The 25,359-nt window shown below is 43.0% G+C and overlaps 1 protein-coding gene across 6 annotated transcripts in view; it reads right to left on the reverse strand.

Annotated features, from left to right (window-relative positions):
- The window catches only part of LOC110538551 (RNA binding protein fox-1 homolog 3), a 412,967-nt gene that overhangs the window by 365,623 nt on the left and 21,985 nt on the right, over nucleotides 1-25,359 (reverse strand). For 4 of the 6 annotated variants that reach the window (XM_090193727.1, XM_036938643.2, XM_036938644.2 and 1 more), the window contains exon 2: nucleotides 5,225-5,354. The gene's annotated coding sequence lies outside the window, so the exon portion shown is untranslated. The remainder of the gene's footprint in view (nucleotides 1-5,224; nucleotides 5,355-25,359) is intronic. The other 2 variants (XM_090193724.1, XM_090193723.1) reach the window with 1 other exon arrangement.

A 25,359-nucleotide genomic window follows, 5' to 3' on the forward strand; every position in this document is an offset into this window, starting at 1 on the left:
AAAAAACTATTTTATCAATTTTAGAATAAGGCTGTAACGTAACAAAATATGGAAAAAGTCAAGGGGTCTGAATACTTTCCGAATGGACTGTACATACATGGGGCATTAGTCTCAGGGCTGAGTACCGGGCAGGTAGCTGGCTAGTGATGGCTGTTCAACAGTCTGATGGCCTTGTGATAGAAAGACGTCAGTGTTTCTCAGCGTCTTGGTTCCAGCTCTGATGCACCTGTACCGTCTCTGTCTTCTAGATGGTAGCATAGTAAACAGACCGTGTCTCGGGTGGCTGAGGTCCTTGCTGATCTTCTTGACCTTCCTTTTACACTGAGTGCTATAAAGGTCCTGGAGGGCAGGCAGCGTGCCCTTGGTGAAGCGGTTGAGGGCGTTACAGTTGCCGTACCAGGCGGTGATGCAGCCTGACAGAATGCTCTCAATGGTGCATCTATAGAAGTTTGTGAGGGTCTTAGGGGCCATGCAGAATTTCTTCAACTGCGTGGCACCATTTCAGGTCATCAGTGATATGCATGCCAAGGAACCTTTGAAGCTCTTGACCCGCTCCACTGCGGCCCCGTTGATGTGGATGGGGGAGTGCTTCCTCTTCACTCTACTGTTTTGTCTCATGTCTACACTGTATTGCAGGTGTACACCACATTGTGCCTACCCATCTCAGAAGCTGCATCTCAGAAGCTGCTTCCTATTGTGTGCTTTGAAATGCATTGTGTCATGATAAAATTCCATCCAAAGTGTTTTCAATATACCTAATATTATGACACATTTTTGTTGATTCTCTATGTCATTTCAAACTAGAAGATTATACTTCATACTCTGCAATTGAGCACCAATCCAGCTTTTGATTCAAACAAGCAAATTCAAACAAGCGAATGTACCGAGCTTGATTTTTAAACACGTCAATGAGTCTAATTAGTGTCATTCTCCCATCCCCAATAAGGTTCCTAAAAGCTGGGCCCAGTCTCCGCCAGCCAGTCAATTCTTAAAGATGGCAGGGGGGCTCTTAACAAGATAAGCCCTGAGATCAGTGTTCCTGGAGGAACATTACCTGAACAAGCGAGCTGATGAAAATTACTGTAGTGTACCGCCGCCTGCTTGGAAACAGCTGAAGTGTTGTTCAAACGTCTCAGATAAAACAACCAACAGGAGTACCACTAGAACACCTATAATTCCCACTCCGCACAGGGAAAGGCTGAGAAAGACGGGAGATGATCCTATTTGTACTGAGACTTGATTAAGAAACAGGCTTCAAATCCCGCTATTTAACAAGGTGGTGGGGATTAAAAAGGTCTCTCCAAATCCTGAGAACAGCAAACTGTTTGCCTGGAAAGCTCTTTTCATAGTGCTCCAGTGAGGGATGAAAGCTGAGAGGAGAAACCACTACTCACCTCCTCTCATTAAAATGATCTCAGCTCTCATAGAGTGATTGGTCCAAGGGACTTGATGACTGCCAGACAGATGCAGGCATTAGTTTGCTGTTTCTTTCTAACATAGGAAGGAACGACCTTGGCTTAAGCATGTTTTTCAGATGCCATTCTCTGTGGAGGTTCCAACAGATATGAGGCATTTGGCATTGGGGGAGGGCTTTGTGTGTGTGTGTGTGTGTGTGTGTGTGTGTGTGTGTGTGTGTGTGTGTGTGTGTGTGTGTGTGTGTGTGTGTGTGTGTGTGTGTGTGTGTGTGTAAATGCATGTGTGTGCCCTTGTGTTGATATCTGCTCTGGCTTTGACTGCTGTTGGCAATTTAAGATAGGGTGCTCTCACAATGCCTCAGCAGCCTGAGATGTGCAATATTGACTGGTTTCAATTTCCTCCATTTTGACAGCCCATTTCGGCCGCAACTATGAATAAAGAGGGCCATAGTCTCAGTACACATCACTCTCCGATCAAATGTTCCCCTCTCCCCAAGCCTTTAGGGAGACTACACAACACTAGCATACATAACACTCAATGAATATAGCCTGGACACAGCTTCAGATTACTGCAAACCACAGTCAAGTCCAATAGAAGCACCAAATGATTTACGTATCCTCAAACTGAAGTCATTTTGAATGGTATATGCACCATTAAAAATAAAATGAAGAAATGATCAAGCCAACGGTTGACGCTCATTGAATTACATGTTCAGCTTGACAGCTCTGTGTTGGTGAAGAAATGAAAGTACAATTAGATTTTGAAAAATGAATATGTGGAATAACAGTATTGCTTTCTCGGAATTGTCAAACTTGACAGTGCTATTACCATCACTACAAGATCAGCAGTTGGCATGTTGTATTCGGTGTACAGAATTTAGCCGTTTCTCCCCACGCTGTTTCAATGGATTGATTGAATTACATGTAAATGAAGGAAACGGAGCAATTTCAACAACATTGCCTCTTTAATCATAGTCCTAATCCAACTGACAAACCCTTTTTGGCAATATGGAAGTATAGCACTACTGGAAAGCATCAGAATAAGAACACACCTTGAAAACATCACAGCTAGTGGAGGCTATGTCCATAAAAATAGCTTTTGGCAAAGAACTGAGACAATTTTCTGATAGCGTTATAGTAACACATTGTTGAAGTCTAATCCGTTGACGAAGAGTATACTAGTGTGTATGTGCCAGGGAGCTCTGACCTGATATATGAGGGTCATATTCTATACAGACCATTCTTCTTAGCTCTTCCACATCATGCTCTAAGTCAGGGCTGAGGCGGAGACTCTATGAATGACCCTTAATGTGACAGAGAAATGGGGATCACTTTCTCTCTGTGGCTGTGCCAGCAGTCTGATGATATCGACTAGATGGTGTGAGCGGGCGGGGGAGACTCCAAAAAGCGGATTAAAGCGAGGAGATAAGGCAATCCACTGTAATTAAGCCCTATCTCTGGACAGCCACTGAAGAAGATACATCATCCTTCACAGCCTTGCCACTGTTGAAATACACTAACAATTATTCAATAATTAATTCTTATGCATGCATGAGCCAAACACTAATAGGACATATTTAACTACAACATTATAGCGTACTCTTCAATTAAATGATTTGGGAATGCATTTATGATCAAGGTAATACATCACCTTTTTCATATTTTTTAATCACTCTATTGTAATTGTATTAGCTCTGTTGTCAGGCCTTTTATGATGCAGCCTATGTTAATTTCCCTTTCCAGACATTTCTAATTGAGAAGTGAGATATATAGGCTTGTGGCACTAGACATACTACAGGAGACATTAGCCAGGGCCCTCGGGGTGCCCCTGCTGCTATCCATCCTGCATTAACAGGAAGTTAATAACATGAAGTTGAAGTATAATGAGAAGTCACCTTACAGGGTGCTGGAGTTACTCCTTCAGAGGACACTGTGAAATATGTCTGGACAAGGGCCCTCCACAATCAACCATCTCTGATCTCCAGTTCACACAGAAAAATTACCATAGAGTGAAATTTCACTGTGAATGGTGGTGCATGAGAAATGATAGGATTCAAATGAAATACATTGATCAAATGAGGTGAAAATACTTGGATCCTCTGCTTTAAAATGACTTCTAGTTGACATAGAAAAATATTACACTCCCAAGCAAATGTGCCCTGTCTGTCTCAAATTGGTCACATCTGGACTTAGAAGAGAGTATTTATCAAGCGAGAAATTGCAATGAAATAATTTAACCCTAGACTTTGAAATAATATTGTATTGTAAAGACGGTTTTTACCTTTGTTGAATGAACAATTCCTTAGGTCCACGTGTTACGTTGATTCCCTACTGTTAAAAGTGTTTTCACCATTTAGTTTCTAGCTACTATAGACTTTTTACTGTAGCTCTGAGACCCTTTTATGTCATCTAGTGTTGCACCAAAGATGTTTCCCAAATTGTTTTATAACACAGAACACATCCATCAAAGTATTCTATTTTCTTAAATCCTCCTTTTCTCTTCTAGATTCCAACACAATCATGCAAGGTCTCTGGACATGGTAAGTGTTTCAAATGCTTTCCTATGCTGAGGGTTATTAGACATGGGTAAACAAAAGCCTTCTTTGAAATGCTCTGACATTTCCTCATCATCTGAAATGCAAACAGTGTGGAGCCTTCCTCATTTTCCAGTAGAAAAGGTCTGAAAGCACCGAATGTTGTGGTCAACACCGTGCAAGGGGACGTGAGACCACATATGTGACTATATTACACCAGCTAGCCATTCCATGTTCCACCCCCTGCTGTTCACCACTGGCAGTCATAGCAACCACAAAGGAATTATAAACGGCTTGGAATAGGTTGCCCTTCATGAATGATACTGTTCAGCTTCCAACTATCTGGGTAATACATACACCACAGCTTTACATCAGGTGTTGCTGTTTGTCATGGCCTTATCGGAGGTTACCTCCCTCTTGTCCTTTATCATACACTGTAACACCTTGACAGGAAGAGATAGCAGAAAGTACGAGGTGTCCTTTTCTACAGGTGAAACTCTCTTAAAGGCCTAATGTGGAGGGAGTCGTAAAATCTCAACTATTATTGCCATCCATTAATGGGCCACACTTCATTCAGCACCAATTAGGCTTTTTCTCCCCATCCTCTGTATCCTGAGGCAACCAGTCTAGGATTTGGAGATGGGGAGAGACAACCATTCCACTAGGAGCACTGACTCACCAGGTTTAAGTACTCAGACTGCTTGAGTCTCCTCTCGAGAATGATATCCAGAAGGAAACAAAGAAGTCATAATTGTTTGAGTGAAATACTTTATGTCTCTGCACTGCAAGGTCAGATATTTACCGCCCCAGAAAACGGAATGTGATAAGTGATCTCTGGGATGGGAGGATTTCTTATAGAATAACTTACAGTAGTAGTGTGTGTCACGGTCAAGTGTAAAACGTAAGCTATATACTGTATGTTTTTTTGGTTAATTTATAATGAATTATTAATATGAGAGAGCTGGCTTGGAAAAAGGTAAGCATCAGCTTCAATAGAATAAGTTAAAATAGCAGAGGACAGAGGAGTAACCAAACTATAATTGTGTGATCACTTGCATGCCAACTTCAACCTTGTCCCTCCCAAAAAGCCATAAGGAAGAAATGTTCTCGGAGGTTCATTTGTGACTATATTATCACGAGAACCAGGGTAATTGCCAACAAATGACAAAAAAAGGACTATTGAAAACCAATTTGGCTTATAACTGACCGTGTGATGTCCTCTCAGCAGGTGGTTATTCATAATACAGCAGGTAATTCATATGAATTATTTCCTACCTGTCATTCACCTTGTTCCAGCGGCTCACTGTTGAAGTAATTGTAGTTCCTGCAGATTTCACGCTGGCACCTACGGCTGCTTTCTTGGCTGACCTTCCTGGACTCTCCCTTCAACCAATTATCTGTGGGCCTTGCAGAGAAAGACACAAGTGTAAATATTCCAAAGAGAATCCTGTGGCCTCATTGATCCACAGCCAATACTTCCTGAAACTGATCCTGGTCAATACATAACTACAGAAATAGCTAAGGATAGTAGCGTAAAAATAGAGCATACAGATGTACATATTATGTCCGTGCACTGTGCTACTGCCATCTGTGGTTGTCAGTCATTAAAACGTAAAAAACTAACTTATGAAAAACATTGGAAATTTGGCAATGTGCACTGAGTATGTTAAGCATTTTCATCAGTTAAACAAATCAGTGAGGTAACTTGCTGAGGTGGTTATGGCTATAATATTAAAGTTAGATATGTGATTAGAGTACAGTGAGATTCCACATGTCCACAACACTTTAACAGAAGATGATTTGTAAGTCAAGCCATCTGACAGATTGAATGGAAGGTATGTGACCAACAAAATGTCCTCAATAGAAACTGTTCAGTGAGCATTCTTTCTGAAAACCTCTGGAAATGGCTATGAATACATCACATTGGCCTTTCTACATGCTCCACCTCTGAATTCAGTATCACAGCTAGCAAGCCAGCGGGGGCTACATTTGCCTTAAAATGTTTCATCTCCAATTGAAAACAGGCCACCTCCATGCAAAGAGCTGTGATGGTAAGTATGAGAGCAGGGTCATTTGGTGCCGACAAAGTATTGGTAAAATGAGTTTCCATGGAGACTGATATGCTCTCATATGCGAAGAGTGGCATTTTGGAATGAATGAAGCAAACTGCGGGGCACGAGATAATGGGCTTAGACAAAGAGAGACAGTGTCAACACCAGTGTGTTCACCCAGTCTGAGGTTTCACCACACTAAGAAAGGGCTTCACCTGTAATGCACATGTCCTGCTGCCACTAAGTGTTTAGGCCTTCCATTGTTAGGTCAAATCCCTTAGAAATGGGTCCTCTTAAACAAAATAGATTAAATGTTTTTTTTTTATTATTAATACCTCAACGAGTACAATTTCATAGATACATGTGTGTGGAATTACATCCTAACAGTTTTCACAGTTATAGTGTATGGGTGAAGTAATACAGTCGCCTATGAAACAAACCCATAAAGCACTGCTCAAAGGTGACCCTTTTGATGGGGCTTCCTGTAATGCTCTGTGAGGAAGCAAGAGCAACTGAAATGTATGCCTTTGAATCCCATGACCTCTGTGCCAAGATCATGTTGAAACAACTGCACTGTGATGATTGTCAGAGAATTGACATGCACACACACAGCAATAAACATGTGACAATGCAGACACAAGACACAACCTCCGATGCCTATCTTTTCAGCGAGCGCCACTGTCAATGGTTGCAAGGTGAGCCACCTGTACACGCCTTAGAAACTTATTGATGTGATTGAGTTGGGATTTATGCTTATCTCCGTAATATCAGTCACCTTGTTTTTCTGTCAAAAGTCAACAACGGCACTATCTAACCTTGATATGGAGCCAATTAAATCCTTGTTTCAATCTACCGTGCCAGGGTGCTGTGAAGTGCATTCTAATGTCTCCTCAATTCAACACTTAACCCCTCAGAGTCTGGACTCCTGCATTTGGTGCGTTTAGAGACTGGGATGACTCAGGGATGGCTCAGCATACAGACAGTTTGTGTGTCCACAGCCTGGGGTATATGTGGAGCAGGAGCCTACGGTTTATCAGAGAGGTGAGGGAGAAGGTGACGCTATTGACACACAGAGGCACAGCTAAGCCACTTCAGATCCCAATCGATCACAGGTCCACTCCACTACATGTGGGATTCTCCCAATTAACCCAGATTTGTCCTGTCTGCCTCCCAGAACCCGGGACAGAGAGAGCTGGACTGTACCCATCCAACTCCAATATAGTCACAATTTGCACTGGCCAGACAAGTCAAATGTCCTCTAATTTGGTACTTGCCCATGTCAATGAGTCTGGTTCCTCTCAAGGTTTTGTTGAGTTCTCGTGAAGGACTTTCTTTACCTTGTTAATACTGTCCACTTAGGATAGCTTCATAAAGGACCGGAGTGGGACTATTTTAAATGGTCTGTGACAGTGACTGTCCACTTAGGATAGCTTCATAAAGGACCGGAGTGGGACTATTTTAAATGGTCCGTGACAGTGACTGTCCACTTAGGATAGCTTCATAAAGGACCGGAGTGGGACTATTTTAAATGGTCCGTGACAGTGACTGTCCACTTAGGATAGCTTCATAAAGGACTGGAGTGGGACTATTTTAAATGGTCCGTGACAGTGACTGTCCACTTAGGATAGCTTCATAAAGGACTGGAGTGGGACTATTTTAAATGGTCCGTGACAGTGACTGTCCACTTAGGATAGCTTCATAAAGGACTGGAGTGGGACTATTTTAAATGGTCTGTGACAGTGACTGTCCACTTAGGATAGCTTCATAAAGGACCGGAGTGGGACTATTTTAAATGGTCTGTGACAGTGACTGTCCACTTAGGACAGCTTCATAAAGGACCAGAGTGGGACTATTTTAAATGGTCCGTGACAGTGACTGTCCACTTAGGATAGCTTCATAAAGGACCGGAGTGGGACTATTTTAAATGGTCTGTGACAGTGACTGTCCACTTAGGATAGCTTCATAAAGGACCGGAGTGGGACTATTTTAAATGGTCTGTGACAGTGACTGTCCACTTAGGATAGCTTCATAAAGGACTGGAGTGGGACTATTTTAAATGGTCTTTGACAGTGACTGTCCACTTAGGATAGCTTCATAAAGGACCGGAGTGGGACTATTTTAAATGGTCTGTGACAGTGACTGTCCACTTAGGACAGCTTCATAAAGGACCGGAGTGGGATTATTTTAAATGGTCTGTGACAGTGACTGTCCACTTAGGATAGCTTCATAAAGGACCGGAGTGGGACTATTTTAAATGGTCTGTGACAGTGACTGTCCACTTAGGACAGCTTCATAAAGGACCGGAGTGGGACTATTTTAAATGGTCTGTGACAGTGACTGTCCACTTAGGATAGCTTCCTAAAGGACCGGAGTGGGACTATTTTAAATGGTCTGTGACAGTGACTGTCCACTTAGGATAGCTTCATAAAGGACCGGAGTGGGACTATTTTAAATGGTCTGTGACAGTGACTGTCCACTTAGGACAGCTTCATAAAGGACCGGAGTGGGATTATTTTAAATGGTCTGTGACAGTGACTGTCCACTTAGGATAGCTTCATAAAGGACCGGAGTGGGACTATTTTAAATGGTCTGTGACAGTGACTGTCCACTTAGGATAGCTTCATAAAGGACCGGAGTGGGACTATTTTAAATGGTCTGTGACAGTGACTGTCCACTTAGGATAGCTTCATAAAGGACCGGAGTGGGACTATTTTAAATGGTCTGTGACAGTGACTGTCCACTTAGGATAGCTTCATAAAGGACCGGAGTGGGACTATTTTAAATGGTCTGTGACAGTGACTGTCCACTTAGGATAGCTTCATAAAGGACCGGAGTGGGACTATTTTAAATGGTCTGTGACAGTGACTGTCCACTTAGGATAGCTTCATAAAGGACCGGAGTGGGACTATTTTAAATGGTCTGTGACAGTGACTGTCCACTTAGGATAGCTTCATAAAGGACCGGAGTGGGACTATTTTAAATGGTCTGTGACAGTGACTGTCCACTTAGGACAGCTTCATAAAGGACCGGAGTGGGACTATTTTAAATGGTCTGTGACAGTGACTGTCCACTTAGGACAGCTTCATAAAGGACCGGAGTGGGACTATTTTAAATGGTCTGTGACAGTGACTGTCCACTTAGGATAGCTTCATAAAGGACCGGAGTGGGACTATTTTAAATGGTCTGTGACAGTGACTGTCCACTTAGGATAGCTTCATAAAGGACCGGAGTGGGACTATTTTAAATGGTCTGTGACAGTGACTGTCCACTTAGGATAGCTTCATAAAGGACCGGAGTGGGACTATTTTAAATGGTCTGTGACAGTGACTGTCCACTTAGGATAGCTTCATAAAGGACCGGAGTGGGACTATTTTAAATGGTCTGTGACAGTGACTGTCCACTTAGGATAGCTTCATAAAGGACTGGAGTGGGACTATTTTAAATGGTCTGTGACAGTTACTGTCCACTTAGGATAGCTTCATAAAGGACCGGAGTGGGACTATTTTAAATGGTCTGTGACAGTGACTGTCCACTTAGGACAGCTTCATAAAGGACCGGAGTGGGACTATTTTAAATGGTCTGTGACAGTGACTGTCCACTTAGGATAGCTTCATAAAGGACCGGAGTGGGACTATTTTAAATGGTCTGTGACAGTGACTGTCCACTTAGGATAGCTTCATAAAGGACCGGAGTGGGACTATTTTAAATGGTCTGTGACAGTGACTGTCCACTTAGGACAGCTTCATAAAGGACCGGAGTGGGACTATTTTAAATGGTCTGTGACAGTGACGGTCCACTTAGGACAGCTTCATAAAGGACCGGAGTGGGACTATTTTAAATGGTCTGTGACAGTGACTGTCCACTTAGGACAGCTTCATAAAGGACCGGAGTGGGACTATTTTAAATGGTCTGTGACAGTGACTGTCCACTTAGGATAGCTTCATAAAGGACCGGAGTGGGACTATTTTAAATGGTCTGTGACAGTGACTGTCCACTTAGGATAGCTTCATAAAGGACCGGAGTGGGACTATTTTAAATGGTCTGTGACAGTGACTGTCCACTTAGGATAGCTTCATAAAGGACCGGAGTGGGACTATTTTAAATGGTCTGTGACAGTGACTGTCCACTTAGGATAGCTTCATAAAGGACCGGAGTGGGACTATTTTAAATGGTCTGTGACAGTGACTGTCCACTTAGGATAGCTTCATAAAGGACTGGAGTGGGACTATTTTAAATGGTCTGTGATAGTGACTGTCCACTTAGGATAGCTTCATAAAGGACCGGAGTGGGACTATTTTAAATGGTCTGTGACAGTGACTGTCCACTTAGGATAGCTTCATAAAGGACCGGAGTGGGACTATTTTAAATGGTCTGTGACAGTGACTGTCCACTTAGGATAGCTTCATAAAGGACCGGAGTGGGACTATTTTAAATGGTCTGTGACAGTGACTGTCCACTTAGGATAGCTTCATAAAGGACTGGAGTGGGACTATTTTAAATGGTCTGTGACAGTGACTGTCCACTTAGGATAGCTTCATAAAGGACCGGAGTGGGACTATTTTAAATGGTCTGTGACAGTGACTGTCCACTTAGGATAGCTTCATAAAGGACCGGAGTGGGACTATTTTAAATGGTCTGTGACAGTGACTGTCCACTTAGGATAGCTTCATAAAGGACCGGAGTGGGACTATTTTAAATGGTCTGTGACAGTGACTGTCCACTTAGGACAGCTTCATAAAGGACTGGAGTGGGACTATTTTAAATGGTCTGTGACAGTGACGTTGTAAAAAAGCTCCTTAAAATCAAACTGTAATTGGATTAGCTAGGATTGAGTCCCAGACTTCATCTAACGGAGCTGCAGGAGCATCCTTAGTAACCTGGCCCAACACTGACTTGACTGATGGCTGGCCCGCTTTGTTTGTTTTGCCTGATCTCTGTCAGTCACACCCCACATAATTGCTGTGTGCCTTCGCAGGTTACATCGTGAATATTAGCTGCACTGTAAGCAAACTTTAATTACATGGGCAAGTTGAGTTAATAAGGCTGCTTCAAAAACACACAGTGCATCTCCCTCCTCCAGTTACCATGGCGTTGTGTTCAGGGATGCATAGGGTGTTTGTGCAGCTATATTCTGTGATGTAAATAAAATGGTGGCAAAATGATAAGCAGACTGGTTGACATCCTGACTGGAGAGACTTGACAGTTTGAAATGACAATGCGTATCTCTTCATTATTAAATCTATATGTTCTGTACCTACAGTATGCTATCGGAAATGGTGTGTTGTGCCTAGTTGAATTTGTGTCGATGCCTATCTCCTAGAACCCATTGCTGATTCCTCTCATGCCTGTGTAGCGATGCAGAAGCCATCGACTCTGATGTTCACAGGTCAAGTCAGATTCATCTCAGGGCTATCTGATATCAATGCATCCCAGCGCTGTGCTGTGCTGTGTGAGAGAAATGACACATTTAAATTACATGGGTGCCTTTAAAAGCCTTCAGCTGTACCACGCCAGGCTTTCAATAGGTGGGAACACAGCGTTCATGTTATCTCCCTGGCTGCCAGTGCTCTCTTTCGCAGGCTTCTTTTAAAGGCAAGCCCACAAGGTCTTATTATTGGCAGGTTCAAGGGCAATATAAATCAGCTATGACACGTCCCATCGTTTTTATGTAGGGCGCAGAGGCCTCTGTCTGCGCCAGCCAGGGTCTCAGGTTGACCCTTTGTGTCTGAGGCGAGATCACATTAACAACCTGACTCATTACATTAACAGTGCTGCTACCAGCACAACATGAATAATGCCTACCCTTTCTGAAGGGGTTACAAGCCAGTCAGAGCACAGCACACGGGAAGAAAGCATCATACTATTAGTATCCATGAATCCATAAACGACACATGCTGTCTAGAAATGGGTACGGACGTTGAAACCTATGCAAAGGCACTTTCTTCAACACATTAACGGTAGATGAGAGACAATATCTGTGAGTGAAACCTGCTGTTTACATTGTGTTCTCTGAATCAAAACGTAGGGGCTCGGTGGGAAATGTCTTTAGTATCAATCAAGCCAATCATTTTGCTCGGCTGCTGATGCTTTGTTAATGGTTTTTATGCAGTGCACGCCATGCTACGTTTGGGACCATTCCATTGGGTCAGCAGAATTTGGGGGATTCTTTTCTTGCACAGCAGCTCAATCTTTTTTAACCTTCCCCACCCCACCCTCCCTTCCTTTCTCATCCCAGCACCGGGGGATCTGTCACAAATCAAGGCTGGGGAGGTCAATAAAAGCAAACCATGCCAGACGCACTGACTGACACATCAAAAGTTCCCCTGGCTGCGATACACGCTCTGCCTTCCTTCCCTTCCTACCAATTTAGCTTGGTCCGAGGGGAGCCCCATAATCCATGCTTCTCAAAGTGTGCTTAATCAACCTCTGATTAAGAGAGAGCACGTTGAGAGGTGCCGAGCAAAGCAACCCCCCACCCCCCGCAGGCATCTCCAGGCCCCATCCACTCCACAAACCTTGAGTCAAACAAAAGAGGCAAAGGAGAGGAGGGTTGGCGGTGGGGTGGAGGAGTTCTTGATTTGTTTGTTTTCTCCTCTCTGTCCTTTGTCCCCATCAAACAACGTATTCTCTTTTGTTCTGTGTTGGGTCCCTCATTCCATTCACGTCCACAAATGGGAATTACAAATCTGACGTTTCAGTCTTTTTTCTAATTTCTTTTTTTCTCTTTCTTTTTCTCTCCTCCCTTTTTCCTGTTTTTGTTATGAGTGTCCTCCGGGTGTTGGAGAATGAATTAAACATCAAGGTGTTGGTGGGAAGGACACAGCGTTTCCTGAATGGATTGAATGCAGAGAGGGGTGTCTTGGTGGTGGAGAGCAGCAGTGGAGGTGACAGCAAATGGCCTCGCTAGGGGGACCAGGTGCACATGGGGCTGGGTTTGACCTCTATCATACGCCCTTCACCACATGTACTCATTTTTTCTCTCAGTTTCTCTCACTCACTTTTATCCTTCTGATCGCTTTCTTCACACTTTGGTCTTCTAGGGCTTTGCCAGCAGTCAGTGTATCTTTATTTTTTATTTATTTTATTTCACCTTTATGTAACCAGGTAGGCTAGTTGAGAACAAGTTCTCATTTGCAACTGCGACCTGGCCAAGATAAAGCGTAGCAATTCGACACATACAACAACACAGAGTTACACATGGAGTAAAAGAAACATACAGTCAATAATACAGTAGAACAAAAGAAGACAAAAAGTCTATATACAGTGAGTGCAAATGAGGTAAGTTAAGGGAGGTAAGGCAATAAATAGGCCATGGTGGCGAAGTAATTACAATATAACAATTGAAACACTGGAATGGTAGATGTGCAGAAGATGAATGTGCAAGTAGAGATACTGGGGTGCAGAGATGTTTGCAGTTCGTTCCAGTCATTGGCAGCAGAGAACTGGAAGGACAGACGACCAAAGGAGGAATTGGCTTTGGGGGGGGACCAGTGAGATATACCTGCTGGAGCGCATGCTACGAGTGGGTGCTGCTATGGTGACCAGTGAGCTGAGATAAAGCGGGGCTTTACCTAACAGAGACTTGTAGATAACTTGGAGCCAGTGGGTTTGGCGACGAGTATGAAGCGAGGGCCAACCAACGAGAGCGTACAGGTCGCAATGGTGGGTAGTTTATGGGGCTTTGGTGACAAAATGGATGGCACTGTGATAGACTGCATCCAGTTTGTTGAGTAGAGTGTTAGAGGCTATTTTATAGATGACATCACCGAAGTCGAGGATCGGTAGGATGGTCAGTTTTACGAGGGTATGTTTGGCAGCATGAGTGAAGGATGTTTTGTTGTGATATAGGAAGCCAATTCTAGATTTAAGTTTGGATTGGAGATGCTTAATATGAGTCTGGGAGGAGAGTTTACAGTCTAACCAGACACCTAGGTATTTGTAGTTGTCCACGTATTCTAAGTCAGAGCCGTCCAGAGTAGTAATGCTGGACGGGAGGGCAGGTGCGGGCAGTGATCGGTTGAATAGCATTCATTTAGTTTTCCCTGCGTTTAAGAGCAGTTGGAGAGTTGTATGGCATTGAAGCTCGTCTGGAGGTTAGTTAACACAGTGTCCAAAGACATCTTTATACGAGATTAAGCTGTGTAGATTTCAAAGAGATTTTAAAGAGATTAAGTTTAATCACTTGGCAAGATTGGACAAAAAAAAAAAAGATAATATTTAGGCAGTAGAAAAGTCCCAATAAGTACATTATTAAGTGAAAGCCACAGAGAGATAAAAGAACAGATAGATGGATCTTTTCAACCCACACTCCTCTATCTCCTCAGCCAACCTCCTCTGTCAACCAACTCTGCTATTTCAGACACACTCTGATCAACAAAGTACTGTGCTTGTCCATAGCAACACCCACATAAAACACACAGTCAAGGTTGTATAATCTCTTACCCTCATCCTAGAATATAAGCCTCTTCTGCCATTCCCACAGCACACGCAGGTCACTAAGTGGTGAAAAACAGCAACTCTTATAATGGCTTATGGTATTCAAAACGCATGAATTTTATGACCCTGTAAATGATATCCAAAAAGGCTATGGTACTGTCAGCATGCAGGTATTGTCATGGAATTTGTACAGTGGGTGGTACAACAGCCTACATGTTCCATCTGTGGTCACTGTGCAGATAGAAATGGGTGTAAGAGGCCTCAATCTTGAAATTATCTCTGCCAGCCACAGACGGCTTTTCAACTTTGATGTAAAGAAAAAACCCTCCCCAAAGCCATATCTCCTCAATCTCTCTCCCCTTCTCCTCCCCTCTCCTTGTATCAATTAGATTTTTGCATGTCAAGTCAGAAAGAGGTTGTCAGGGGAGATAGCGCTCTTGTCTCACGTGATTGAGGTGGCAGCCATTTATAACAGAAGAGCCCAAAACGACAGATCCCCACTTATCTCAGCTACAGCTCGACTGCCGATGCCCTTTTCACTGAGGCAATGAGGATGAAGGTCTCACTGGGTCACTTTGTCAAAAGCAGCAGGACTATTACAAATCTCCCCAATCCATCCTTGTGTGGGGCATGGAGCTTTCCACTGGGAGCAGAGTGGGCTGTTTCAGCTCTGCCTCTCTCCTCAACCGATCTCTCTGTCTGTCTCTCATGCCAGGGTGTCTCACAGGGGGTTGTTATCAGAAAGGGCCCATTTGTTATCCTGGTTTCACTACATCACCAAACCAGCTATTTGCTTATTTTATCTATCAAGGAAATCCTGTTAATGCAAGCTATAAAATGTGTGTACCATTGTAGCGATCGAGTTCAGCCTTAGGACTGATTCTAGTCACATGAAATAGTCAACAACCGGAGGCAATTACACTAGCAGTAGGAAGATTGACACTGGTGTGATGTGAACAAACTTGAACATGGAGTTATACTCCCTATGAAAACGCTGGTCTGATCCCTATGTTAATACAGATGTAAGATCTTAATTTGATCACACTGTTGCAGGAGATCTTTCCTGGAATAAAGGAAATGTAGTGTATTTGAGGTTAAAAAAGGGTTCTGAAGTTTGTGATTTCCACTTTGAAATTCCAGACTTCATTTTCCCGTACCAAAAATGTACGAAACCCTACAAAAATCTCAAATAATTATAATCAACATAATAATTAAAATGTGTGCGGCTTGGTTGGGTTGTGTATCGGAGGACGCATGACTAATTGCACGTCATACAGAGCCCTTGATGGAGTGAACGTTTCTTCTATAGATGGATCCTCCGATTAGCCAAAGATTGCATACGTGCCTACGTGCTTTGACACCTGCACCTCTGACTGACTGTCTGCCTGCCTCGGTCCAGGAACACTGACAGACTGACTGACTGCCTCGGTCCAGGAACACTGACTGACTGCCTCGGTCCAGGAACACTGACTGACTGACTGACTGCCTCGGTCCAGGAACACTGACTGACTGACTGACTGCCTCGGTCCAGGAACACTGACTGACTGACTGACTGCCTCGGTCCAGGAACACTGACTGACTGACTGACTGCCTCGGTCCAGGAACACTGACTGACTGACTGACTACCTCGGTCCAGGAACACTGACTGACTTCTACCCTCAAGCCATAAGACTCCTGTATATAGTCTCGCTATTGTTATTTTACTGCTGCTCTTTAACTACTTTTATTTCTTATTCTTATCTGTATTTTTTAAAACTGTATTGATGGTTAGATCCTGTAAGTAAACGTTTCACTGTAAGGTCTACTACACCTGCTGTATTCTGCGCATGTGGCTAATAAAATTTGATTTGATTTGATTGCCTCGGTCCAGGAACACTGACTGACTGACTAATTCACTGACTGACTGACTCGGTCCAGGAACACTGACTGACTGCCTCGGTCCAGGAACACTGACTGACTGACTGACTGACTGCCTCGGTCCAGGAACACTGACTGACTGACTGACTGACTGACTGACTGACTGACTGACTGCCTCGGTCCAGGAACACTGACTGACTGACTGATTGGCTGACTGACTGCCTCGGTCCAGGAACACTGACTGGCTAACTGATTGACTGACTGACTGACTGCCTCGGTCCAGGAACACTGACTGACTGACTGATTGGCTGACTGACTGCCTCGGTCCAGGAACACTGACTGACTAACTGACTGGGGATAATGTATCCCCCCTCGACAGCCAATATTTCATAAACCTGAGAGCAAATCCCATGATTTATAACTTTCACTTATTACCAAAGACACTTGAAATGATTGATTTATCCTCCCCAGTTGAAGCTATGTATATATATCAGCATTGAAAAAACGGAAGGGGAAAAAAAAGACAATTACCTGACTAGGTGCCATGGGGGGAGATCTTTCCTTTAATGAGCCAGTCAACCTTCATGTGACAGTCGCATGCCCTCTGTGTCTCCATCATGCACTGTGACTCCGCGTCATTATCAGTCGGACGGACGGACGGATGGACGCCCTATCTATGCAAACTCACTCCTCTCCGTTTAGTTATACAGGTTCCAAAGAATATCAATATCAACGAGTGGCTAAATATTATGGCATTTCAGGTTCAATAAGTAGTCAGGTCAATACAATACATTGTGAGTATTCAGTTAAAGTCGGAAGATTACGTACACTTCGGTTGGAGTCATTAAAATTTGTTTTTCAACCACTCCGCAAATTTCTTGTTAACAAACTATAGCCTTGGAAAGTCAGTTAGGACATCTACTTTGTGCATGACACAAGTCATTCTTCCAACAATTGTTTACAGACAGATTATTTCACTGTATCACAATTCCAGTGGGTCAGAAATGTACATACACTAAGTTGACTGTGCTTTTAAACAGCTTGGAAAATTCCAGAAAATGGTGTCATGGCTTTAGAAGCTTCTGATAGGCTAATTGACATCATTTGAGTCAATTGGCGGTGTACCTGTGGGTGCATTTCAAGGCCTACCTTCAAACTTAGTGCCTCTTTGCTTGACATCATGGGAAAATCAAAACAAATCAGCCAGGATCTCAGAAACAAAATTGTAGACCTCCACAAGTCTGGTTCATCCTTGGGAGCAATTTCCAAACGCCTGAAGGTACCACGTTCATCTGTACAAACAATAGTACGCAAATATAAATACCATGGGACCACGCAGCCGGCATACTGCTCAGGAAGGAGACGCACTCTGTCTCCTAGAGATGAACGTACTTTGGTGCGAAAAGTGCAAATCAATCCCAGAACAACAGCAAAGAACCTTGTGAAGATGCTGGAGGAAAACGAGTCCTATATCGACATAACCTGAAAGGCTGACCTCAATCCTATAAAGCCCTGACCTCAATCCTATAGAAAATCTGTGGGCAGATCTAAAAAAAGAGGGTGCGAGCAAGGAGGCCTACAAACCTGACTCAGTTACACCAGCTCTGTCAGGAGGAATGGGCCAAAATTCACCCAACTTATTGTGGGAAGCCTGTAGAAGGCTCCCGAAACGTGTGACCCAATTTAAAGGCAATGCTACCGAATACTAATTGAGTGTATGTAAACTTCTGACCCACTGGGAATGTGATGAAATAAATAAAAGATGAAATAGATCATTCTCTCTACTATTATTCATGTGACATTTCACATTCTTAAAATTAAGTGGTGATCCTAACTGACCTAAGACAGGGAATTTGTACTGGGATTAAATGTCAGGAATTGTGAAAAACTGAGTTTAAATGTATTTGACTAAGGTGTATGTAAACTTTCCGACTTCAACTGTATCTGTCTGCTTTGCCCCAAAGTTGTGTAGATGAAATATAATACAAGTACTCCACTGAAAACAAACTAAAGCCATTACATTGAGAAAAACTCATGTGAAATTGTCACTATTGTCATCTTCAGTACGTCTATGATTGTCTCGATACAAAGACACATTTAATGTTCATTTTGCAAAACAACTATGTTAACAGGCTCTTAGAGCAGGAGAAGAAACAGATACCCAGACATGTCTACCACCACCACTGTCATCAGTTGAAATGTCATGGCCCTGCCATAATTAAACCTTGCCCACATTCTCCACCGAGAGTAAATAGGATTTTTAAATCATCCTGCGAAACATGTATTTGGCTTCTTGACATCTGATCCAGCATCTCTTGACACCCACTAACCATCCCCGGTACAGCCCAATCATTTGTCACTGGCTGGGTGTAGGCTGGGGCCCCCTACCCTCATCAGAACCCATCATTACACCACAAGCTGTCAAATTAAAACTTTTAAATTGTGTGAACGCTTCCTTCGGAACTTTCCCTTTTTCCCAGCAACATATTGCAGAGATAATTGAGGATATTAGCAGCCAGACTGTTACCGCAAGATGAAAGGCGAGGGGGGAGCGGTGACAGCTCCTCTCGCTGGCGGCGGTAACGAGGGACTGTCAAAAGTCTCTCTGTGTTTATCTCGGATCATCTAGGGGGATTTAAAACCCTTACCTTCACAATTCCATTCTTTACGGCGCGTCCTTTATCCACAGTGATTTACGGAGGCTCAAGCCCTACGCCGTGTGATGAATGAGTGCTCTTCACAAGGTGTCAGGGCCAGGCAGCGGTGGGCGGCAGTGGCTCTCCCCCTCTCTCTCTCCCTCCATTTTTCTCCTGCTCTGTCTTTCTCTCCCTCTCTTGCCCCTCATTCCTCACCAAATTGAGGGCTGATGAGCTGCAGACTCTGAGCTCCTTTGGGGTGGTTTGTGGTCGGTTACTTTGCTAACACTTAAAGCCATTAACATTAATAGTGGGTGATTGATTTTCTAGATAATGAATCTTTCATAGTCTGAATAGCAAAACATGGAATAGTCTAAAAGTTTTTTTCCAAACATAAATGTATTAGAATGTCATGGTAAGACTGATTGTTATAGCTCTTTCTGTCTGACTACACAGACTTCACAGACAAAGTATTTTGGAAAACACAACACATTTCAGAATTGTTCTGCTGACATCACTGCCCTCACGTCGAGTGTCCATCATTCTCCACCATCCACAGAGAGACATATGACACTCTCTCTGCCGATCCATCTCACCCTCACTGTATGTCTTGTAGAGTGTCAACGTCACATGTTGGGGCATTAGCTGTGCAGACATCAGTGGATGAGGTCACCATTGACACCGTGCCACCATTAAATCAATGGCCTCTGGAGCTGTGGGAACATGCCTGGGTTGCTGTGGCTTCCAGCAGCATGCATGGAGCAGCTGGAGATGAGCATTTTATCAGAGATGCTAAAGACCGCATTAGACGGGCGTGGCACCAGATCGGCTTTTACGGTGGTCTGCCGGGGCTCACCTACACACCTGCTGCTGAGAGACATGAGCCAATGCTGGCCATATGCCACTCCTCTTCAATTTCAACAAAATGCACACTATCAAACCCCAGTGTCATATTTTCACCTAAAATGTCTCCCCTTGAAATTGTGTGCCGAGCCAAACTAGCCGACAGAAGGGATGAAAAGATAGTCTATAAGCTGGAAGATACAGTCCCTACTCTACAATGAATACATTCAGCAGAACATTGCAATTTCACTCAGGATAAGTATCCACGGAATCAGTGTCACAGAAAAGGGATGTTCGGAATAAGTCCATTGAAAACAAGCTAAGGAAATGCACAGACAGACAAACTAATTCTCCCTCTAGGAGGCTGGGGAAAAGAAAAAGCAGGAGTGTCACATGGTTGGCAGTAAGTCTCTATTTAAATAAGTCCTTGCTTTAAATGCACGCCGTTCTTGTACAATAATCATGCCTTCAGTGCTCCAGAGTTGTGCAGTGCATTAAGATAAAAGTGCTAAAACAGTGTTTGTTCTGCCACCCCAAATGGAGGCTGCTAAGTGGAGTAGCATGCTGTTTCAGGAGAAGGGGAATGATGCTAGCCGGAGTGTTTCTCTGAGTGGCAACACTTCACACTGCAGGGCTTTGCACCGACACCACACCATCCATTTGTCATGTAGTCTATATACAGTACATATATTATTTATAGAGGACCAAATGTTTGGTGTATTCATTTGATGAATTTGCTCATTTTTTAAATGTTTTATTTATTTAACTAGGCAAGTCAGTTAAGAACAAATTCTTATTTATAATTACAGCCTACCCCGGCCAAACCCTAACCCGGACGATGCTGGGCCAATTGTGCACCTACCTATGGGACCCCCAATCACGGCCGGTTGTGATACAGCCTGGAATCGAACCAGGGTCTGTAGTGATGCCTCTAGCGCTGAGATGCAGTACCTCAGACCGCTTCACCACTCGGGAGCCCGATAATGCTATTCGTAATTCAGCAAAGCTATTACGCATACTAGTTACTGATTTTTGTGAGCATTTAAACAAAAAAAAATCATAGATGACTTTAAATCAAAGGACCAAGCATGCTAGGTTATATAGCGTTACTAAGAACTAAAACCTTTAGGTGTAAGGACTCCCAATATGGACGAGTCGATACACTTCCAATGCAGTTGTATCATGAAAAATAAAGGCCACATACAGCATGCCGCAGGAGGCTGAGAGAGGAGGCTGTTTCTCTAATCCACTAAGTCACACTCTGAACTGGAGAGAATGCTGAGAATACTGCAGGCTCTGCTCCCTAATTCACCTTCCATAGTCCCCTCTAGTCACTTATGAGCTGTAAGTGGATTAAACTCAAAGACCCAACCAATGAAACATGGCAGAAAGTTGCATTTTCACCAACTAAACTTTCAATTCACTTTCAATAAAAGGTCATCACTTTGAAAGCTTGTTCAATGAGAGATACATCCTCACTTAACATACATTACATGACCATAAGTATGTAGACACCTGCTCGTCAAACATTTCATTCCAAAATCATGGGCATTAATATGGAGTTGGTACCCCCCTTTGCTGCTATAACAGCCTCCACTCTTCTGTTGAAGGCTTTCCACTAGATGTTGGAACTTTGCTGCGGGAACGTGCTTCCATTCAGCCAAAAGACCATTAGTGAGGTCGGACACTGATGATGTGCGATTAGGCCTGCCTCACTGTCGGGGTACCAATTCATCCCAAAGGTGTTCAATGGGGTTGAGGTCAGGGCTCTGTGCAGGCCAGGCAAGTTCTTCCACACCGAGCTCGACCAACCATTTCTGTATGAACTTCTCTTTGTACACAGAGGTATTCCAAAAACTGTTGCCACAAAGTTGGAAGCACAGAATTGTCTAGAATGTCATTGTATGCTGTAGTGTTAAGATTTCCATTCACTGGAACTAAGGGACCAAGCCCAAATGAAGAGAAATAGCCCCAGACCATTATTCCTCCTTCTCCAAACTTTAAAGTTGGCACTATGCCTTCGGGCAGGTACTGTAGTGTTCTCCTGGCATCCACCAAACCCAGATTGGACCGTCAGACTGCTAGATGATTGTACATGGTGTTCTTAGGCTTGAGTGCGGCTGCTAGGCCATGGAAACCCATTTCATGAAGCTCCTGACGAACAGTTATTGTGCTGACGCTGCTTCCAGAGGCAGTTTGGAACACAGTAGTGAGTGTTGCAGATGATTTTTAAGCATTCAGCGGTTCCATTCTGTGAGTTTGTGTGGCCTAGTGCTTCGCGTCTGAGCCGTTGTTGCTCCTAGACGTTTCCACTTCACAATAACAGCACTTGTAGTTGACCGGGGCAGCTGTAGCAGGGCAGAAATTTGATGAACTTGTCTTGTTGGAAAAGAGGCATCCTATGACGGTGCCAAGTTGAAAGGCACTGTGCTCTTCAGTAAGGCCATTCTACTGCCAATGTTTGTCTGCGGAGATTGCATGGCTGAAATAGCCGAAACCACTAATTTGAAGACGTGTACACATACTTATATTACACTACCATTCAAAAGCTTAGGGTCACTTAGAAATGTTCTTGTTTTTGAAAGAAAAGCATATTTTTTGTCCATTAAAATAACATCAAATTGATCAGAAATACAGTGTAAACATTGTTTATGTAGAAAATGACTATTGTAGCTGGAAACTGCTGATTTTTTATGGAATATCTACATAGGCGTAAAGAGGCCCATTATCAGCAACCATCACTCCTGTGTTCGAATGGCACGTTATGTTAGCTAATTCAAGTTTATCATTTTAGCTGTGCTAACATAATTGCAAAGGGTTTTCTAATGATCAATTAGCCTTTTAAAATGATAAAGTTGGATCAGCTAACATAACGTGCCATTGGACACAGGAGTGATGGTTGCTGATAATGGGCCTCTTTACGCCTGTGTAGATATTCCATAAAAAATCAGCCGTTTCCAGCTACAATAGTCATTTACAACATTAACGATGTCTACACTGTATTTCTGATCAATTTGATGTTATTTTAATGGACCAAAAATGTGCTTTTCTTTCAAAAACAAGGACATTTCTAAGTGACCCCAAACTGCTCAAAGGTGGTGTATATAGTGTTACAGATTAAACAGATTATACAGATTAAACAAATAATAAACAGATGGGGGAAGTTTTGTTGTGTTGAAGGTTGCAATAGTAGTCATTACAGAGCTCTAGCACTAGACCTGCAGTGAATGTGCAACATACGGAGATATCCTTAATGCTCTGAAGAGCCAGTTCTTTGGAAAGGTTTTAGAGCTCCAGGAGGGCCCTTGGCTGCTTTCTGACAATCGCCCCAAAAATCATATAAAACTACGGGGATGAGGAAAATACATTTGTTGCGAAGTTTACGAGACTTGTGGTCGAGGGCATTGGAGCATTGCATAATGTCATTATAGGAGGGGGACGAGAAGAGGACCTTGGCCCCTACCACTCCAAACAAACGCATACATGCACTCACCCCCATAATGAGAATCCACCTCACCAAATATTTCAATTCAAGGCTTACTTAGATTGACTGTAATGCCTAAGTAATCAGCCTGTTCTGACCTACCTTGTCCCCAGCCAGGATTTATAGCTCCCAATTACTGATCTCTATTACCCAGTGTGCCAAGGGGAAGGAAGTCACACTCCTGGACGGAAGGCCACCCCTCTGTCTCACAGCCTGGGTGAACAGGTGCCACCAGGAAGCAACCCCTCCCTCCCTCCTACCCTCCCTCACTGTCATCCCACATTACTTCGCCAAGGACTACAGAAAACTTTTAATGCTCCCCTGAGCATCCGGATGTTCCTTGGTTTGTCTTTACTGTGTCTGGGCTTGCGCTATTGTGATAGATGAAAATGTTCCCTTTTCTTTTGTTTTTTTTGGCAGAAAATGTTTTAGCGAGGGGGTGATATACACTACCGTTCAAAAGTTTAGGGTCACTTAGAAATGCCCTTGTTTTTTAAAGAAAAATAATTTTTTTGTCAATTAAAATAACATCAAATTGATCAGAAATACAGTGTAGACATTGTTAATGTTGTAAATGACCATTGTAGCTGGAAACGGCAGATTTTTAATTAAATATATATAGGCGTATAAAGGCCCATTATCAACAACCATCACTCCTGTGTTCCAATGGCACGTTATGTTAGCTGATACAAGTTTATAATTTTAAAAGGCTAATTGATCATTAGAAAACTCTTTTGAAAATATGTTAGCACAGCTGAAAACTGTTGTTCTGATTAAAGAAGACATAAACTGTCCTTCTTTAGACTAGTTCAGTATCTGGAGCATCAGCATTTGTGGGTTCGATTACAGGCTAGAAATGGCTAGAAACAAAGACCTTTTTCTGAAACTCGTCAGTCTATTCTTGTTCTGAGAAGTGAAGGCTATTCTATGTGCGAAATTTCCAAGAAACTGAAGATCTCGTAGAATGCTGTGTACTTCTGCCTTCACAGAACAGCGCAAACTGGCGCTAACCGGAATAGAAAGAGGAGTGGGAGGACCCGGTACACAACTGAGCAAGAGAACAAGTACAGACACTCTAATGTACTTGGCCTCTTGCTCAGTTTGCACAGGGGCCTCCCACTCCTCTTTCTATTATGGTTAGTGCCAGTTTGCGCTGTTCTGTGAAGGGAGAAGTACACAGCATTGTACGAGATCTTCGGGTTCTTGGCAATTTCTTTCCTTGGAATAGGCTTCATTTCTCAGAACAAGAATAGTCTGACGAGTTTCAGACAAAAATGATGTGTTTCTGGCCATTTTGAGCCTGTAATCGAACCCACAAATGCTGATGCTCCAGATACTCAGCTTCTTTACCAGCGCAACAGTTTTCAGCTGTGCTAACATAATTGCAAAAGGATTTTCTAATGATAAATTAGCCTTTTACATATTTTTTTTATCTTTATTTAACTAGGCAAGTCAGTTAAGAACAAATTCTTATTTTCAATGACGGCCTAGGAACAGTGGGTTAAACTGCCTTGTTCAGGGGCAGAATGACACAGAATGCTCTAACCACTAGGCTACCTGCCGCCCCAAATTATCCAAATTATCCAAATTATAAAGTTGGATCAGCTAACACAACGTGCCATTGGACACAGGAGTGATGGTTGCTGATAATGGGCCTCTGTACGCCTGTGTAGATATTCCATAAAAAAATTGCCGTTTCCAGCTGCAATAGTCATTTACAACATTAACAATGTCTACACTGTATTTCTGATCAATTTGATTATTCTAAACTTCTGAACGGAAGTGTATGTTTCTCTGCAACAAGTTGGAAATATTGAAAATATGTATCTGAAAATGTCTAGTGCCTTGCGACCATCTATGCGTTATTAAACAAATCAATATATTGCATCAATAGTATCTTAATATTCATTCAGATTATTACTGATGCTATTAAGACAGATCACGTGAGAATGAATTACATGCTGTAAACCAAAATAAACAATATGGACATCAAAGATCTATACATGTCTGAATCTACACTGAACAAAAATATAACGCAAAATGCAACAATTTCAAAGATTTTACTGAGTTACAGAAATCAGTCAATTTACAGTGCCTTCGGAA

Source organism: Oncorhynchus mykiss, chromosome 12 (genome assembly GCF_057628025.1).
Source record: "Oncorhynchus mykiss isolate SJ-2025 chromosome 12, ASM5762802v1, whole genome shotgun sequence".
NCBI classification, from domain to species: Eukaryota; Metazoa; Chordata; class Actinopteri; order Salmoniformes; family Salmonidae; genus Oncorhynchus; species Oncorhynchus mykiss.